This window comes from Hibiscus syriacus, unplaced genomic scaffold (assembly GCF_006381635.1).
Source record: "Hibiscus syriacus cultivar Baekdansim isolate YM2019G1 unplaced genomic scaffold, ASM638163v2 tig00111833_pilon, whole genome shotgun sequence".
Lineage (NCBI taxonomy): Eukaryota > Viridiplantae > Streptophyta > Magnoliopsida > Malvales > Malvaceae > Hibiscus > Hibiscus syriacus.
In genome coordinates, this window is record NW_024063191.1 from 339,527 (window position 1) to 355,249 (window position 15,723).

The following is a 15,723-nucleotide window of genomic DNA, read 5'->3' on the forward strand; positions in this document are numbered from 1 at the left end:
TGTGTCATGTTTTACGTGGCGAGCATCTTGTCAAAAAGAATATTACTGTTCTTGAATATAATTATTTAGGTGCCATCTACTTAAATAAATATAAAATTTGTATTGCTTCCACTCATTACCCATCATTTGAGTACTTTATCTTATATCATATATGTTAATATGTATTATTTAATAAATGAGGCCATGATATGAGATAAAAAAAACGGTCGAAGATATTAAAATATGAACCTAGAACTGCTCACCGTTCGCGGATCAAATTAAAAAGATTATCAGAATTTAAGGACTAAAAATTACTTTTTCCCTTTGTCGCTCACCGTTTGACATGCCAGCCACCAGCCATATTCTTCCAACAAACACCAAACAATGGATGCTTTATTAAACATCATAGGTAAAGATCCTTTTGTTTCCTTGCACAGGGGACAATGAATGATGTCCATGACTCAATATGATCATCATTTGATTATCGTCTGTTTCCAGACCAAACTGCTGTCACTAATTGCCCTACTTTAACATATAAAAGCAATTGCTTTTTGATAATTCTAACACATTCACATGCTTGGGATGAATGGGGAAACACCAAGGATCAAAAGCTCGTGGTACAGGGTGTTGTCAGAGTCAAGCTGTTGCATCTTATATCAGCAAGATCAAAAGCGCATGTATCCTCAGTCGTAACCGGACGGAGAATAGGTTTTTTTGGTCGACGACAGAGCCGGAGAGGTCGATGGAGGGGCCTCGGCACATTTCTATTGTAACGTTTAGTTCGTCTTTCTTAATGGAAGAATTGGTTGATAAAAGAAGAATGAGTTTACAAGAGTAGTAAGACTAGAGGAGTGGCTTATAAGTTTCATTTATATAGGCAGGGTGAAATTGTAAAAAGGAATTGCATTGGGAAGAGAAGAAAGAAATGAAATAAATAAAAGGGGCAAAAATACATTAGTATATAAATATGAAGTCCCCCAACACTAATTTCCCCTTCCCATGAGGGGACTTTCCAGGCCGAAAGCCGAAGCCGAAGCCGAAGCCGAAGCCAAAACCAAAGCCTTTCTCTTTTTCTCTTTCTCTGCATCTCATGTCATGCAAGTAGCATCTAGGCTTTAACCACTCTCATCTATACCTACCTTCGCCCCACGACATTTGTTTAATTGTTTCTCTTTGGCCAGCTCATTCACACCCCCCAAATACAACACAGCTCCAGCACCAAACCCTTTCTCGCTCTATCTCTATTTCAACGTATTCTCCACCAGATCTCCGGGAGTAATCCCATAAAGATGCGAGCTTTTCCACCCCTTGCTTCGTTTTAGACTGGAGGCCTGTTATAAAATCTCTTTTCAACATTACCCGTATTAAAATTTTCCTCTCTGGATTCTCTTTCTTTCGGGAAACCTAGTAAGGAGGATCGTGTTTGGTGCGTGCGTGCGTGTGGTTTGTTTGTTTGATAGCGTCTGAGTGAGGGGGGGATCTTGTTAGAGAGAGAGAGAATGGAGAATGAAGTAGAAAGAGAGAGTGGGTCGATGATCTTTAGCGAGGAGGAGTTGGTAGAAGTAATTGGATTTAAGAAAGGAAGAGATTTTATAGAAGTGACATGTGGGTGTACCAGCCATAGATATGGTGATGCCGTGGCAGGCTTAGGGTTTCTCTAACGGTGACCTCGAAATTACCTGTGAATGCACCCTGGATGCAACGAAGGTCTCTATCTCTCCGTTTAACCCTTCTTTTCCTTTTTCCATCTCTCCCCCATCCTTTCTGTTCTCCTCTAGTGTTGTTGGGAATCTGGGTTTTGATTTATGTGGTGTTTAATGCGTGCTTTGTTCAAGTTATGGTGCATTTGACGTTGAAGTGTGTCGCTTTCTTATTTAATCGAGGTTTTGATATAGTGAGAAGTGGATGGTGGGAGGCTTGAATCCTTTCGTTTTCTGGTTTCTTATTGGCACAGTTTATGTGTATGCTGTTTTGTCTCAAAGACTTTTCTTTCCTTGGTTGTAAGACGACAAGACCGTGGTCATTCATATTTTGGCACAGTCCATCAGTTTATTTGTTGGTAAAGATCTATGAGAATCGTCTTCAGAATAACACATGCATTGTATTGTTTATTGTTGTGATTCTTAAGATCTTCGATTTAGTCTTTTCAGCATCTGTTTTTTCAAGCTTTAAGTTCTGTTTCTTATCACTAGACAGTAGACAGTCAAACTCATGGAGCAAACATGTGTCCATATGGATTATGCGTACGTTTTTGCTCTTCTTGTGATGGCATGCCATTTGGGAAGAATAACTGGGAGGGAGGGATGCTTTTAATCATTTCCATGCCTCGTTTTACAAGGAGTGCTATGTTTCTAGGAGGGGTGAAACGTCCTCTTTCACGTGTTCTTTTTGTGTGCATGTGCTTTTCTTTACATAATGCTACCATGTGAAAGTAGTACGAATCTGGCTCGGAGGTTCAAACAGTACTTGTACTAGCTAGATTCTATTATTTTAACACTTTAGCATTGAAACAGTATTGCCGAGGAAATAAAGGGTTTCTTGTTCGAAGGAGTAGATTGCATGTCAAGGAACCTTAGGTCTGTGAGGAGACTGTTTTTGTTCATAAAAGAAGAAACATTAGCCATGTCAAACGAAAAGAAAATTAGTTTTACAACTAGCTGTATAGTCTGGTAAAAGAACAAGGTGAATTGGTGGCCGAACTATATAGTCTGTCTCCTTACAACTAAAACCGGCTTAAGCTGTCTGTACTGTTTTCTCTGCCTTTACTGTTTATCAGAACCTTCCATTGTGTGGTGCATATGATATCATCTTTTCCCTTTTATATAGTAGCTCCTTTCTATTTTCCTAACAAAATAGAAGCTTTGTTTTTTGTTCCATTTTTCTTCTCTAATTGTGTGAATGTTAATTTCAATGGCTAGACAAGTTGACTCCTGCTGCGTTTGAGAAGCATTCTGGAAGAGAGACGGCTCGAAAGTGGAAAAATAATGTTTGGGTGATAGTCAATGGGGAGAAGGTGTCATTATCAAAGACTGTGTTGCTGAAATACTACAACCAGGCATCTAAAAATGCCAATGGTACTAACAGATCCCATAATGGAAGAGTTTGTCATCGTGATGAGTTTGTTCGTTGCAGCAGATGTAACAAGGAGAGAAGATTCCGACTGCGGACGGAGGAGGAATGTCGGATTCACCATGATGCTTTAGCAGATGTGAACTGGAAATGTTCGGATCTTCCACATGACAGGTTTGTCTCCCAATTATTCATTGAGTCTTGTTTTTTTTTTTTGTGATGTTCGAGCCTGCTGCCTACAACATATTGAGGTATCAGTCATTCTAGAACATGATACTGGACTTGGTTCTTTTCTACCTCTAAAAACATCCAGTTGTTAAGGAATTAAAATGTAAATTGTAGATAATGCATGTGGTTCTACCTTTGATTATATGCTAGTTTTGTTTCATTAATAGCCATTCTACTAGAAGCCGTGGGTCAATAAGAACGGGTTATATCTTCGTGTTTGATTGTAGTTGTTTCGCACAACTTATGCATCAACATTCAACCATTAACCTTTTTGTTTAAAAAATATGCCTTTAGTTGGCAAGTACATTAAAATTATAATCTACCATGATACGCATCATTTGCTGTTTCATTATCTGATGAAGCCAAAATGTTCTGGCTCTGTTCTTGAACGCCTGCATATTTTCTTTTTTGAAAATGCTCAGAGAATTGCTACTGTTAATATCTTCTTTATATTAGGATCAGATATGAACACGTTAAAGGTTTTGACACGATTTTGTTGCATGGAAATGTAGAATCATTTGCTATAATGTTATGGCAACATTGGGTTTGATTTTGTTTTCAGAATAACATGTGATGACGAGGAAGAACGAGCCAGTCGCAGGGTATACAGGGGCTGCACCCGGTCTCCGACATGCAAGGGTTGCACGTCCTGTGTGTGCTTCGGGTGCGAAATCTGTAGGTTCAGTGATTGCAGTTGCCAAACTTGTATCGACTTCACTAGGAATGCCAAGGCTTGAATCAACTGTTAGAGGATGGGTTACTTCTGTCTGCTGCTATTGTTATTAGACCCTCAGTGCCTTGGTTCAGCCTTCATGCTGCCTGCTATCGACTGGTTTAAAAACTTTAATTTAATCAAAATTTGATCCCTGCATTGATGCATGTTTGGTCCATATTCCCTTTTTCTCTGCTATTTAACTCTGTTTATTCATTGATAAAATTGACAGATTCCGTATTTCTCATTCTTCCTTCCTCTATTTCAAGTTTTATATTTTGTAGGATATATGGTCTAATTCAGATTTTAGGTCCTTAAGTTTTAAAACGTTTTAAATTAGTCTTCAAACTATTTTGCTATGATGCATTTACTTTTATAATGTTTTGTTAACAGGTCATTAAATTTTAAAAAGTTTGAATGGAGTCTTTCGAATTTTTCATGTCTTTGCAATTAGATCATTATATTAGCTAGGTATGCAGTCAGTGATGATACGTATCACTGTAATTTGGTCGCGCAGCAGGTGTCACTCATTATTATAATTTTTCATAATTAATAAAATAATAATAATAACAACTTACTAAACTAAATTATTTAATCATGTTAATTTTATAAACATATTTTTAGAGAAAGAATATAGAACAAAGATAAATGAATATATTTAAATGATTGTTTATTAAAAATAATTTAAAATGGTATACACATTATTATTCCTATATTCTCTTTTTATATTTAAAAACTTGTTTAATAAATTATTGTTAAAAGAACATGATTGGAATTTTATCGATAAATCGATAACTGGTGATTAAATTAAAATACTTTGAATTGTAATGGTTAAATAAAAAGACTAGCCTATATCATTCGAGGGTGGTTGACAAAATTAACCCTTATTACTTCAAAATTTAAAGGTCCGTACCACCGAACTTTAGTATTATGGAGAAATTTTATGGACCTGGCTCATCACGATCGATTTCAGTAAATTACATCTATTAATTTTAAAAAACTTTCGAATAATTGTTCACTTCTTATTTAAACAGGAAAGAGGTGAAGAATCACATTAAAATAAATGAAAAAATATTATTTGTTGAAACCACGAATGATGTAGTGAATCGGATCGATCTAATAATTTTTTGGTATTGTGGCATTGACTTTTATTGAAATAATTATCTTTATATAATAATGATGAAATTATAATAACATTTGTTATATAAGTAATAGCGATAAATATAAGATAATTAAAAATACGGCAGCATCCACAATCTTGATATATGATAACGCCACTTCTGCTGCTTTTTGTGCTCAGCCACGGCGGCAGCGGTGTTTCAACCTCAAGTTGTAGCAAACTTCCTCACCGCCACAGCCGACCGTGAGAATATTAGTAGTAGATACAGTTAACATCTTTACGGGGGCAGCTTGCTTATTTTGATCTTCATATAGTTCCTTTCGGCAATGCCCTCCAACCAGATCGAGCGTGTGTAGTAATTAAAAAAAGCGCGGCGGCGTGCATGGCATTCGAAAATGCGAGACACACGTGGACCGACCACAGTTTTTCGTTTTGAAAAGTCAAAGGGTTTGTGTAAGAATAAAACACTTTGAAAAGGTCAACCCTCTCATTCATTGATGATCATCATATGCCTTGAAACTAAAACTTCAGGGTCGGATGTGAGCATGGCGCCTGCATTGCCTTGCCCCTTGGCATATCGGAACTTGGACCACCTCCATCCTCGGTTGCTTGTTTTTTTTATTGCGTTGACTTCTTCTCAATAATATTCAGTTCCCAATATATATATAGAGAGAGAGAGAGAAGCTGACTTTTCTCGGGGACGGGACCAGTAAGCTTTCAGTATAGCATAACATCAGATGAGATAAAAGATAAAAAGATGTTCATTTCCTTTTCTTTTACAGTTGAAGATGATCATTGTATATGAAAGTTGATGAACCTCATTGTCAAATATATTAATTATGGGGACCATTAAATGAGCTTGAAAAAAATGATCATCCAGCTCAGTTGCTAGAGCACAAGGTTTTTAATCTTGAGATCGTGGGATCAAGTCTCATGGAGGGCATTTCATAATTTGGAGGTCTCCTACGGAAGCTGTTCTCAACCTAGTGTTGGGGACAACCTACTATCTTACCTCCCCTTACCCCATTACATATGGGAACAAGGGACAACCATTAAATGAGCTTGAAAGATAATAAAATGCCTAAAGCTGTAATATTTATTAGTAAGTAGTTGGTGCTGTCCTTACATTTACCTTCAGAATTTAATATGAACTGCTAGATTTGTATTATTACCAAACCCAACATGAGCTTTTCACTGCAACAAAAACGAAGCAAACACGCCCTTTCTACTCTTCTGTCCTCTTTCTTCACATGCACCTCGTTTAGATTTGCACAACCCCTTTAAGCACAATTCCTATTCCCTACTATATATATATATATATATTGTGTTTGAACTCAAGATATTAAGGGATAATAACAATTCCTTAATCTCTATAACTACTAAAACAGTTTGGTTTGTGTAAGATTTTTATGTTTTTAAATATTTTTATAATAATATTACTATTCAAAATTTAATTTTGTTACCCTTAAAAGAGAGAGAAACGTCCGAGGTAGCTTGGTAGCTAGTATGGTGTGATTTAACCTCCTAATCGACAGCTATACATTCATGCTGCTTGGGTTGTCACTAACATGCATATATTTAATGGTTTTTGCTACGTAAATGAAAATATAATTTTCCAAGCAGAGAAACCTTCAATGCTAATAACGTTACTGTAGACGGTACGAGAATTTAAGATTTTCAAAAGAACAATCGTCCCTTCCGTCCTTCAATCCATCTATACTCGTATTACATATACATTGGACCTCAATCAATATGGGGTGATCAGTTCAGTTCCATCCAATGATTCAAGGACTAACACAAACATAAGAAAGAACATTTAAATCCTTTTTTCTTATGTCAAACTTGATTATTAAAAGATTGAAGATCGTATCGTATCATCCATCTCTCACTTAATTTGCTGCTAGACCCTAACCAAGGGACAAACAAAAAGAAAAGGGGTTGCAGAAGAAGCTGGTATGTGTACTCCTCTTCCCATGAATCCAACGGTAAGATCGAAGAATGGCCCCACAAAAAGTGCAGACGATCGCCTTTCAAGAATTCCAGTAAAACGGAAAGTAGCAAAACCTGGTACGAGTCTTCATATCGGCCACACTGGCCCCTCCACCGCACCTCGAGCAAAACCCTGCGGCCGGCTTACTTTTGCTCACCTCCTTCGTCTGATCAACCAGAAAGCAGAAACACACCATGATTTTGTCTTCTTCTTCTTCTTCTTCTTTGTTTTAGCTTCACCGATCAGGATATATATAATTCTTTCGAACAGCTGTTGACTCCAATAGTTTCACACTTAGCTGCTAAGTAGAAGATGAATGGAAGTTATTTTGTATAGGTGAGATTTGAGAGTAGTAGGGTTAAAGTGAGAGCAACTTTGGGGTGCCTGATACGGAAGTACTGGCAAAGAGTTGCTCGACGTTTAAGTGTTAACAATAGCCTGCAGGTTAACGACACGTGTACAGCATTGAATATCAGCCGTATACACAGGGAAGGAAAAGATAGGGTGGGCTTACAGGCGTAGCGATAAGTAAATGGTTGAGGCGACGGATGTTTTGTCGCTTGTCGATTTCAGGTCAGACAGTAATCGGTGCCCAATCAATTTCGCTCCGCTATGTACTCGTTTATCTATCATTTGATTATACTTAATCACTTAATTATAGTATTTTAAATATTATTATCTTGATTAATAATGTCAATTCTTTATTAAAAAATTAGTAAAACTGTTAATTTTCAACCAACACAAGATTAAAATGAAATCAAAACATAAAATTAACGATGATTTTAGAGAAAAAAAAAATAAGATGACTACAACGAAATTAAAATGAAAATTAAACGATTCCTACATGATCCCGGCTTCGGATCAAGCTTGGTTGCTCCTTTACAATGGATGTGTCTTCTCGGATCAACGTCGGACGGATCAAATCTCCGTGACTTCCGTTCACGAGCTAATTAATCAGGTTTATTGCCTTGTACAAGTCAGTCTCCAATTGATTCGTTACTCGGACGCTCCCTGCGTATGATGTCCAATAGATCTTGAACAACTTCAGACATCGGAGGCCTGAATTCCGGTTCAGACTGTAAAATGAAGTTGCGGTTAGGCAAGAACACAGAAATGTAACTCTATCCTGTGGAAGGACAGAGCCAGCTTCCTAGTTACATGATATTCTCACCTGGACACATCGAGAAATGATATCGGCAAAGCGGGATAGCGCTTTAGCAGGATACTCTCCGTTGAGAGAAGGGTCTACCATTCTAGATAATGCTTCGATATCATGGAGCTGCGGGATTGCCCATCTCACAAGAAATTGTTCTCCTCTACTCCTATTCCTGAATGACATTTTCAACAAAACTCAAAATTGAACAGATTATTTTCAGTGGACACTCAATGATAACTGCATTAAGGTTTCACCATTTACCTGTCGTAAGATTTCCTGCCAGTTAAGAGCTCCAACATAAATACACCAAAACTGTAAACATCACTCTGGGATGTATAAATTCCAGACTCAAATTCTGGTGCTCCATAACCGTAAATCGATTGTAGTTGTCCGACAACTGAAAGTGGAACAGTTTTAGGTAAAGAAAATGTTTGTAGAAAGGCCAGTCACTCCTTTTTTATGCTTATACTAGTCGTCGTTTTAACAGGTGGTGCAATCTTGTCTAAACCAAGGATAGATGATTAACGATTAACAATACTTCCGAGTGGCGTAAACTAATTTTCCTCAAAATTATGTTGCCTAGAGGACAGTTGTCATCTTGTCTAAATTTTATTTCCATTCAACTGATTATTTGTAAGGCAGCTGCTTGTCGATATGCAATCTTAATAAGAAAATTTAGAGAAGCCGGATAAAGTAATCAGCTTTCCGATGTACCACGTTCAGAAAGACTATTAAGATGATGAGAAGCTTAAACCCACCTGGCTTACGGAACCTGATGCTATTAATGGAGCCAAACCACAATCAGAGAGACGACATCAACATCATCGAGAGAACATTGGCAGACTTGAAATTTCTGTGTACAACAGGTGGCTGGCAGGCCTCATGCATATACCTTTTCATATAGAACAAGAAAATCAGGACCGAAAAAAAAGTGTTTACGTGCCTCGATGTCGAGCATAAAGAACCGTGAGTGATTTGTTTAGTTATGTCAATCTGCATATAGGAAATGCATGTATCTTATTCCTCCTCATTTTTGACGGCAAATAGCTACAAATGCAACTTTTCCAGTCCAGCATAAAGCTAACTGGAACTTTTATTTACACCCATTATTAACTTTAGGTTCATTGTCAATAACATCATGCTCAAGTTTTTACACAATGCAACCAACTATACCCGATCTACTAAACAAAGACTCCAACCACAAAAGCAACCAGTTGAAATTCTATAGCTGCTAGAATGGAGAGAAACAATGCCATTACTTACTCCAAGGCTCTAGCAGCTCCAAGAGCCATCCAAATGCGGGCATTCCATGAGAGCTTCTTTCTAAATTCATCATCAGAGTGCAGTGCATCCTGCAGTGATCCATTGCTGCAATACTCATAGATCAAAAGCTTTTGACCATGCTCTGCACAGTAACCCATTACCCTGACAATGTTCACATGCTGGATACGGTCAATATTCTCTATCAGTTCAATGAATTCATCATCCTTCTGCTGGCTTGCGACTCTCTTCTCCAGTTTCTTGACAGCAAGTAGCTACAGATGCATACAACAGATCCATCAGAATCTGAAGCTGCTCGATACATACATAACATCTAAAAGGTCTACTTTATAAGCTATAGCCCCATGCCCAAGTGCAACTTGCATATACACAGGTGTAAAAACAGGTTAAGCAACGGAAGAAGCCAGGGAAGAAAAGTAGGAATTAAAAATTCTAAAACCGACTAGCAATATGTTATGGTAACCAGGTTAACTCCAAAGGTCTGTTAGGTACATCATCATCATTATTATCATTAAAATAGCGAGTCTATGACACGATACAGACTCTTGGAGAAAAATAATTAAGGGAGTATGCTTCTAATGAAATAAAATCAGTTTTAAAACCAACAATTATACCTTCCCCATCCGGGAGTTCTGCCCTATAGACACTTCCAAGCATGCCGCCCCCTAAAAGATTTTCTTGAGAAAAGCTATTTGTATATTGCTGAAGGGCTGCAATGGTGAAAGACTTTGCAAATGTAGATGTCTTTGGAGTTTTGGCAGAAGGCCTTGCGGTTACTTCATCAGGCACAATGGGTTTCACAATGACCTTCTCAGAAAGTGGTACAGGATGGGTGGGGGCGGAGGGGGGGGTGGTGGGGTGGAGGGGCTCCAGCATCATCATATCAAAGCTAGTCATCCTCCTCATGTCTATCTCATGGTCAAATCTCTTTGGCGTTGTGCCTATCCTTTCCACATTCCTCTCTTCCTTGTTCTGAGGCTTTGCAATCGCCCCATGCTTCCCCTCTCTGTTTGATTACCTCCCATGGTCTTGTAACTGCCTCTTTCGGGCCTGTTCATGAATTTTCAAAAACCATTACTGCTTAAGTGATTGAAACCGGACAAAATAGCAAACAAAATATTATCTAAAGTGATAGTAAAAGTTGTCATTTGCCTTTCTCTGTCTGACTGGTTGTGGTGGGCAAGTATCCATCCCCAGTAAGGTTCTCCCTGTTTCCTCTATATGCTCCTACTTGATGCCGTTTGAAACGCCACCAGCCTCTTCCTTTCTTCGGATACACTTTGGCATAAAAAGCAGAAGTGCTAACGCTAATATATAAACAACACCAGCAATTGATATCCACACCACCTTTTGTAGTTAAAAATTTCTTCTTCTCTCCAAAAGTAGATCCCTCCGACACAGAAGGTCCATCAGATGTTTCCCAGGTGTTTGATCAGATGTTGGTGTTTGACCAGAAGTCGGTACTTCAGAACGTGGCGGCAAACGGGGTGGTGCTAAGGTGATGTTGGAGCAGGCAATGGAGCAACAGTGGAATTAAACGGATTCCCATCATTCCTGTGAAGAGAATTTCAATAAGCAAGCATACAAGTAACAGAAAGAAGTATACAAAACAGTATATTTGGTTTTAGACATATATATGGAAGAAGTTCTTAAGAAAGAAGTGGGGCAAGATCCATCAACAAAGAAGATTTCATTGTATGCTATGAATTTGGAGACTTTTTATGTGAATCAAATTCGGGTGAGTGCCCAAAGAAATATTTTCAATTTCTTTAAAAAAATCTTTATATTTGATTATATACCTCATACCAAAAGCATGCGGCGGATTAAAAATATAAATGTCAAAGGAACATTGCTGATGGTGCATAAATCATCCAGGTATTGACCAATTCTACAAAATAATTGGTCCCATTGGTATTTCTGAACACCTATGAACTTTAACGATGTGTGATTGCTTAAAATTGGTAGTACAGGGCTTACTTGAAGCTTGGGATGCTCAGCATCTTGGCAGGAATGGGTCCAGAGAAAAGGTTGTTCTCTATGTTCCTGTCCAGAATTGGATGAAAAAGATGATGACATTGTTAGCCAAGATTCCTCCTAGCATCTTCTTCAATCATTCAAAATTGGTTCTTGAAACGTAGAGAATTATAGTCAGAAACGTTGATTCTAAAAAAAATGCAAATGTCATAGTGGAGAAAAGTACAAATCTTTAGGGGAAGATCTTGTAAAACATCCAGCGTCCCCGACAGCTGATTGAACTGCAAACGTCTGCCAACAGAGACAGTAAGCTTTCCCTTCCATTCAATAAACATTACCATTCAAAAAGAAACTCACAGAGTTGTTAGGCTAGACAAATTTTCCATTGATGATGGAGAGGTCCACTCAAATTGTTATTGGACAAATGCCTGAAAGAAACAATACACCAACTTTGAATCGACTATGAAAAGAACTTGGAAGTTAACAATTGAATTGAATTCTGATTTCCGGGACATACAGATTGATCAATCCAGAAAGGGATTGGAAGGCATCTGGTATCTCTCCACTTAGTTCGTTTCGTTCAATGACCTGAGGGCACAGAAGAAGAAAAGTTCAGAATATATTCTGTTTCAAAGTAATATCCACAACAGAAAGGCAAAATCTTACATGTCTGTCAACATAGTCAAAGAAGATAGTGAATCTGGGATGCTGCCACTGAATTTATTGGCTGAAAGAAAACTGCCAATTTAAAGAAGTTACGAAATCGCTACAAGATGAACAGATATGAATTCAAGTGAGAATAGAACATACAAGTTTGCATGGTAACAGGCAAGCTGGATGGAAATTTCCCCATGGTTGTTGCTTAGATCTCTGAAACAAAAAAAATTCCAAAAATAGTATCGTCTAATGTTTCAGAACATGTCATACTGCAGAAACCAATAATATGACTTCAAAATGTTGGCCAGTGACAGCCGAAGGCATAGAATCGGTTCGTAAGAAGAAAGAAAAAGCACCACTAACATTGCCTTGATAGAAGCAAACGTTCCGAGGCTGTCACCCAGTTCTCCACCCAAATTAGCACCATTTAGAACTCTGCAGAACGAGGCCGTCACATTAGAGATGCAAATATCAGCAACGCTGCATAACTTTGATCAATCTAAAGAGTCAAACAAGGGGCATCGTACATGCTGACTATGTCCGAACCGTTACATTGTACGCCTTGCCATGCTTCAACACAAGGATCTCCGCCGGAAGCAACCCATCCAGGGAGTAAGGGAGAGCCCAATGCAGTATAAAACTATTAATGGCAGCAACTAATTTGAGCAAAAACAATGCAAGTAATTAGATACATAGCTCCACATGATAACCACAAAGCATCAAAAGAATCGGAAACACAAACACTAAAGCATCAAAAAATGCTCAAACGAAAAGAGAAAATTCCCAGTTAAAGGCTTCATTCCTAGCAGAGAATACAGGGAACAATTAAAGAGAGTAAAATTTATGAAACCAAAATTTGCTCAACATTTCAGCTATTTGACTTAGTCAAACCAGCTACGACTGTTTCTCCAGCTTCAGACAATGACCTAACCAATGTTCCACATCTTTCATTTTCTTTCACTTTCCCGCATTTTCTCGGTAAACAAACAGATAAAACTAAACAGGAACAAAAAATGCTGCAAGATTAGCTTTACCATCACTAGGATTGGTGAGTCCAAACGAAATCCTAGCTGCACATATCAGCAAAAATCCCAAAAAGATCTTCAATTCTTCCATTCCATACCAGAACTCCAACTACCCATTGATCTCTAAACTCGACTCCTCTCCGATATTCCAAATCTGTCCTTCACACCATTAATCACGTAATAAAAAAAATTCCAATCTGAAAAAACAAAAGCAGAGAGACAAAGTCAGTGACATAAACTCAAAATGGTCTTAACAAAAAAAAAAACTAAATTTGTTAAAAAAAAGATTCTAAGAAAGAACCCAAGTCTTATCCACTGCATAAAAGGCCATAAACATAAACACGAGAATATATGTATGAACATCAGTAAAGTTCAAATCTTTCTTTTGAAAATGGAAACGAAATGAAGAGAACAAGCAAAGAACTCACTGAGAAGAAGAAGAAGCGGAACGTTTGAGAAAAACGTTGAAGGCGAAATTAGAAGTAAATTGGCCAATAAGGAAAGGAAGAGTGGGAAAGAACTTTCAGTCACAAAAGTTGTTTTTATACATTAATCCTTTTGTTTAAAAAAATAACCAAAAAATAAATAAATATGGAAGTGAGAACTTGGGTGCTAAGATTCCAACTTTCATGAATTGGTGAATGAAAAAAAGAGAGGCAGAAACAAAGAATATAATATATAAATATTGAAAAAGAAATGGCAGAAAAGGAAAGAGAAAAGTTACTGACCCAAAATGTGGAAAGAGACAGCAGGGGTTATCTATATGAATGAATCCCTCTATTTCTTCATGGTTAGATTTGTTTTTTTCAAATGAGAAAATGAAGACTAAACAGAAAGAAGAGTGTGATGGTGTGCGGCCTACTCATGTTTAACCATCTTCTTCTTTGTCTATCTCGTTAAAAGGGATACCGAACACGAGCTTCAAGACTATCGTGATTTGTCGGAAACATGGTTCTTGCTGAGATGATCCGAAAAAGAAATTAAACAGATTTTAGGCAGTCGGTGGGCGTCATGGTTTCAGGGTTTACCATTTAAAAAAAGGATTAACTATAGGTTGAAACTGTATTGAGTTTTTTCACTTTTGATTATTAATTTTAAATACATAAGATGATCATTTATTTTATTTAAACAAGATTTGATCATTATGAGGTAACCACCATTAACAGCAGTTAAATATTTTGATATATTCACATATTTTATCCTTATTTATTATATTATCTCAATTTAATCATATTTTTAATAAATTAAAATAAAATATTTTTTAAATAAAAATAAAGTATTTTTAAATTAATTTAATAGTAAAATAATTTAAAAGTTAATATAAAATATTTAAGTTAATATAAAATTATATATATATAATTCGGGTCACGGGTACCTATTAATTTTTTATTTTTCTTTAAATTATATTATTTTTAAAATATATATATATATAATTCTAAATTTAAAAATTTAAAATCTATAAAATATATAATTCACCCATAAAGTTTAAAAATTAAATTAAATAATTGAATAAATTTATTAAAAACTAAAATAGATAAATATAATTAAGTTTCAAATATTTTGAAGTTAAAATAAACATTTAAAAAATAATTTAGAACGATAATGTGAAATAATTTAAGAACTTAAGAATTAGAACGTAATGCGTCAAAATTTAAGAAATTAGATTTTAGAATGTTAGAGTTAAATGATTTGAGGATTATGAATAAAATTTTAATATAAATAAAAATGAAAAATAAAAGATATATTAAATCGGTACCGGGTTGGAGGGTACCCAATTAACCAACATTTTGTGACCGAGCTTGACCCAGAAACTCGTTCAGGTACCAACCTGAAAAATCAGGTATTTTTTATTATAAATACCTAATATTTTGTCTAGGCCAGCGGGTCGACAGGTCAGCTCAATCAGGGTCGGGTATTTTTGAACAACCTTCTGGCATGACAGTGACAATGTTCGATTGGAGATTAAATTTATTTTAATTATTAAAAGTACGACTAAATTGAGAGAATATGTATAATAGGGACCAAATGTGTGATTATATAAAAATATTTAATGTTGTAAACAACAATTAACTCGGGGTGACCCATCTTAATTAAATGAATGAAAATGACATATCTTAATTAAATAAAAAAAAATATTCATACTTAGTATTTTTAAACAATGACTAAAAGTGGACAAAACACAAAATAAGTATAATCCATGTAGTTAACCCTTTTTAAAACAATACACACATCTCCGATTACGATACTATTTTATTGAATCCCTTGTTTATTAAATTATAAAATGGTACTACAATTATACAATGTTATTTTGTTAAGTATTTCGCTTATTAAAAGTTGCAAAATGGTCATATGACTATTCATTATGGTCCAAACTCTCATTTTGCATTAAAAACGGTGGTGTCTAAGTTGAAAATTAACATGATTAATGATATGTAATAGTTGTTTGAAATTCTGAAATCAAATTATTATATCATAGTCTGTAAGTTAACGTTCAGCTCAGAATATCGTCAAACTTTTTAATGGGAAAGGACG

At 36.3% G+C, this 15,723-nt stretch overlaps 3 pseudogenes; 1 reads left to right on the forward strand and 2 right to left on the reverse strand.

The window, feature by feature from the left end:
- The first annotated feature begins 1,115 nt into the window (after positions 1–1,115).
- Positions 1,116–4,016, forward strand: LOC120171375 (annotated as a pseudogene).
- Positions 4,017–6,898: 2,882 nt separating this feature from the next.
- On the reverse strand, positions 6,899–7,471 carry LOC120171374 (annotated as a pseudogene).
- Positions 7,472–8,012: 541 nt separating this feature from the next.
- LOC120171366 lies at positions 8,013–13,826 on the reverse strand (annotated as a pseudogene).
- Positions 13,827–15,723: the final 1,897 nt, after the last annotated feature.